Consider the following 4,940-nt stretch of genomic DNA (forward strand, 5'->3'; position numbering starts at 1 on the left):
GCGTGAAGCTTCTGTGACCTCCCTGGGCACACCATCCTCTAGGAACCTCCGTGTGTTCAGCCATCTGGAAGATCCGAAAAAATTATTGAATGAATGAAGGGAAGAAGGATGGTTCTATTTAGACTAATTTAGGCAACATTCGATGCCTCCTGTGTGCCACGTCTGGGCTACTCACCTCTCAGAAACCCCAGTGTACTGAGGAAGACAGATACACACGTGCCCAGATTGCATATACCAAGGCAGAGTGACGTATCTGAGGCCATAAGATTCAGCACATTGGCACTTGGGCTGTGCTGGGCCCTGTATCAGAGCAAGCAGCCTTATTTGGCCTAGGCCTGCAAGAAGCTTTCAGTATAGAGGAAGCTAGAACCGTCTCCTGGGGAGAAAAACCTATGCAGAGAATAATGCCAAATCACTGGGCTGAGTGATGTGATAGACATTGAGAACCAGGGAAGCCAGGGATGGATGGGGGAAATTAACTCCAGGGCTGGGGATGGCCTCGTGAAAAAAGTATCTGGGCCTGGAAGGATGAGAAAAGCTGTTCTGGCATCAGGAACCAGGCATAGACTCTGCTTTGAAGGACAAGGTCAGCCACTGTTATCTCTCAGCCCCTCCACAAAGCCAAACCCGGGAGGAGGAGAGAGGCCCCAGGGCTGGCTACTCTTTGCCTAACCTTTATTCTCAGAGCTGCATGTCCTAGAGCTGACTCCTGTGGCCAGCCTCTCCCGGGCCCCCTTGCCTTCTGGCTTCAGGTGAGGTTTGGCCAAACTGGGGACCCTCGCAGGAGATCAGAGAGAGAGGAGAGTGAGATCAAGATATTTATTTATGATTTTTTTTTAATTTTTAAAATTTATTTTAAAAAATATGGAACACTTCACGAATTTGCATGTCGTCCTTGTACAGGGGCCATGCTAATCTTCTCTGTATCGTTCCAATTTTAGTATATGTGCTGCCGAAGCGAGCACTATTTATTTTTATTTTTTTATTTATTATTATTTTTTCACCCCCAACCCCCTATTGTTATTTTTTGGGGACAGAGTCTCACTCTCTTGCCCAGGCTGGAGTGCAGTGGTGTGATCTCAGCTCACTGCAACCTCTGCCTCCTGGGTTGAAGCCATTGTCGTGCCTCATCCTCCCAAGTAGCTGGGATTACAAGCGTGTGCTACCACACCCAGCTAATATTTTTTTTTTTTTTTGAGAAGGAGTCCCCCTCTGGCTCCTAGGCTTTGTTACAATTGCACGATCTCGGCTCACCGCAACCTCCGCCTCCTGGGTTCAGGCAATTCTCCTGCCTCAGCCTCCTGAGTAGCTGGGATTACAGGCACGCGCCACCATGCCCAGCTAATATTTTTTTTTTTTAGTAGAGACAAGGTTCCACACCATATTGGCCAGACTGGTCTCGATCTCTTGACCTCGTGATCCACCCGCCTCGGCCTCCCAAAGTGCTGGGATTACAGGCTTGAGCCACCGCGCCCGGCACTAATATATTTTTTTAAGACGGGGTTTCACCATGTTGGTCAGGCTGATCTTGAACTCCTGACCTCAGGTGATCCGCCTTGGCCTCCAAAGTGCTTGGATTACAGGCATGAGCCACCACGCCTAGCCCTTTTTTCTTTCTTTCTTTCTCTTTTTTTTTCCCAGCTAATTTTTGTATGTTTAGTAGAGATAGGATTTTGCCATGTTGGCCAGGCTGGTCTCGAACTCCTGACCTCAGGTGATCCACCCACCTCAGCCTCCCAAAGTGCTGGGATTATAGGTGTGAGCCACCGAGCCACCTGCAAGATATTTATTATGCCCCCTCCCCGCCTGTGACTTTGGCAGTAACTATAGTCCTCTGCCAAAAGCCATGGGTCCTCTTGGGTGGCTTGTTCCCATGGTTACACCTCCAGCCAGGTTCCTTATCAAGGCTCCCTCCCCTGTTCCTTCAGGCCCAGGGGTAATGATTCCTTCTCACCTTTGCTAGTCCCAGGTGCTCCACCATTCCTGCCCACACCTCTGTGAATGGTCTCTTCATGAAATCCTCTTCTGGCAAACACGGAGTGTTTGAGTGTGCCTCTGTTTCCTGCTGAGACCCCTAAGATAAGAACTGAACCTTAGAAAGCCAGGCCCTGGACAGATAATTTAGGGAGACTCTTTCTTTCTAAATACCCCCCTGACAGCTGGCTGTGGTGGCTCACACCTCCAATTCCAGGGAGACCGAGGCAGGAATATTGCTTGGGTCCAGGAGCTCACGCTCCAGTAAGCCATGATCACACCACTGCACAATGCCCTATTGCCTGAGCAACAAAATGAGACCCTGTCTCCAAAACATACATACATAAATCCCCATCGGCTGGGCTCAGTGGCTCACGCCTGTAATCCCAGCACTTTGGGAGTCCAAGGCAGGTGGATCACCTGAGGTCAAGAGTTCAAGACCAGCCTGGCCAACATGGTGAAACCCCCATTTCTACTAAAAATACAAAAATTAGCCGAGCATGGTGGCACATGCCTATAAGCCCAGCTACTTGGGAGGCTGAGGCAGGAGACTTACTTGAACCTGGGAGGCAGAGGTTGCAGTGAGCCGAGATTGCGCCACTGCGCTCACTCCAGCCTGGGCAACAAGACCGAGACTCTGTCTCAATAAATAAATCAATCACCACCAAAAACCAGAATCAGAAAAGATGTGAACAAATTTCATTCCCCGTTGAAGAGTGACCTTCTGGCCGCCACTCCAGGCAGGATCCCCACCAAAAGGGTCCCTCTGTCTTAGGCCTGTAGTTACTGTGGCTTGTAGAATGGGGCAGGCAGGGAGCTGTGAGTGAATGGACATGTGTGTGGGAGGAATGCGTGGATGAGCTGGGAAGTGGAGAGGCGCCAGAGGGCAGCAGGGGAGGCCTTGGCAACTGTCTCCTCCCGACCTCAGAGCAGATCCTATACCCCCCTGGGAAGCCAACCTCCCTGAACCTCAGCTCCCTCTCAGCAAAATGGGCAATTAACACCCTCTTCACAGGATTGTTGTGAAATGCAATCAAATGTGAGGCTCAACACATGAGCCAATGGAAGTGAATTTGCTCTGCAAGCTGAGAGTAGCACATTCCCCATTACTACTGATGCAGGTGGGAGCCATTTTGCTCACTTTCTTTCTTTCTTTTTTTTTTTTTATTTATTTTTTTTGAGATGGACTCTTGCCCTGTCATCCAGGCTGGAGTGCAATGGCGCAATCTCAGCTCACCGCAACAAGTGATTCTCCAGCCTCAGCCTCCCGAGTGGCTGGGATTACAGGCATCTGCCATCACACTCGGCTAATTTTTTGTATCTTTAGTAGAGATAGGGTTTCACCATGTTGGCCAGGCTGGTCTCGAACTCCTGAACTCAGGTGATCAGCCTGCTTCGGCCTCCCAAAGTGCTGGGATTAGAGGCGTGAGCCACTGCACCTGGCCCTATTTTGTTTTATTTTAAAATTTAATTTTATTTTGAGATAGAGTCTTGCTCTTGCTGCCCAGGCTGGAATGCAGTGGCACGAAGTCGGCTCACTGCAACCTCCGCCTCCCGGGTTCAAGCAATTCACCTGCCTTAGCCTCCTGAGTAGCTGGGGTTACAGGTGCCCACCACCAAGCCCCGCTAATTTTTGTATTTTTGTAGAAACAGTGTTTTGCCCTGTTGGCCAGCTGGTCTTGAACTCCTGACCTCATGATCTGCTCACCTTGGTCTCTCAAAGTGCTGGGATTACAGGCGTGAGCCACCACACCCGGCCTCTGCTTACTTTCTTTGTGCCAAGAGCTCCAGCAACCCATCTAGAGGTGGGAGAAGGGTGGTACAGAGATGCCCTGGCAGGGCCCTCTGACCCACTACTTCTGTTTTTTTATTTTTTATTTTTTTGAGACCTAGTCTCACTCTGTGGCCCAGGCTGGAGTGCAGTGGCTCAAAGTCGGCTCACTGCAACCTCTGCCTCCCAAGTTCAAGCGATTCTCCTGCCTCAGCCTCCCAAGAAGTTGGGATTTACAGGCATGTGCCACCACGCCCAGCTAATTTTTATATTTTTAGTAGAGACAGGGTTTCACCATGTTGGTCAGGCAGGTGTTAAACTCCTGATCTCCAGTGATCGGCCCCGCCTAGGCCTCCCAAAGTGCTGGGATTACAGGCAGTGAGCCACCATGCGCCCACCATGAGAGACACTTGAAAAGTGTTTCTTCTCTTGGGCCGGGCGCGGTGGCTCACGCCTGTAATCCCAGCACTTTGGGAGGCCGAGGCGGGTGGATCAGGAGGTCAAGAGATCGAGACCATCCTGGTCAACATGGTGAAACCCCGTCTCTACTAAAACTGCAAAAAATTAGCTGGGCATGGTGGCGTGTGCCTGTAATCCCAGCTACTCAGGAGGCTGAGGCAGGAGAATTGCCTGAACCCAGGAGGCGGAGGTTGTGGTGAGCCGAGATCGTGCCATTGCACTCCAGCCTGGGTAACAAGAGCGAAACTCCGTCTCAAAAAAAAAAAAAAAAAGTGTTTCTTCTCTTAATTTTCTCCTTTCTCCCCTCCCTCTGGGACCGCTGTCTGGGAGCCATCGGGGCCTATCCGGTGCTGACCACGCTGCGTTCAGGGTCGTCCCTCCCCAGGCCGGGCAATGCCGAGCACTGCCTCCAGGGGGCGCCGCCACACCGACCCCGCGCCCCGGGGGTTGTCTTTTCCGCCGCGGCCGCGCGGGGCCGCCTGGACCCTGAGCTTTAGGACCGAGGGCGCGCCGACAGTGGGGAGGTCCGCGTCCCAGCTGAATCAAGGACGTCCTTTGGCACCGCAGTAGTAATGAACACACAACCACAATAATTGCCGCAGATCCACCCGTAGCGAGCTGCTGGAGTTTAAAGGGCGCGTGCGCCTGCTGGGAGGCTGTGGGACTCCGGGAAGGGGCCAAGCCTTAGACTTTGAGCTGGGTTCGAATCCAGACCAGTCTCTCACGTTTCCACTCT

General features: G+C 51.7%; 1 non-coding gene across 1 annotated transcript; it reads right to left on the bottom strand.

The window, feature by feature from the left end:
* Positions 1-858: 858 nt before the first annotated feature.
* On the bottom strand, positions 859-965 carry LOC119471133. Its single transcript, XR_005200131.1, has one exon. It is a non-coding gene; the product is annotated as a U6 spliceosomal RNA (small nuclear RNA).
* Positions 966-4,940: the final 3,975 nt, after the last annotated feature.

The sequence above is a fragment of the Cebus imitator genome, unplaced genomic scaffold (assembly GCF_001604975.1).
Source record: "Cebus imitator isolate Cc_AM_T3 unplaced genomic scaffold, Cebus_imitator-1.0 Scaffold51, whole genome shotgun sequence".
Taxonomy (NCBI): domain Eukaryota; kingdom Metazoa; phylum Chordata; class Mammalia; order Primates; family Cebidae; genus Cebus; species Cebus imitator.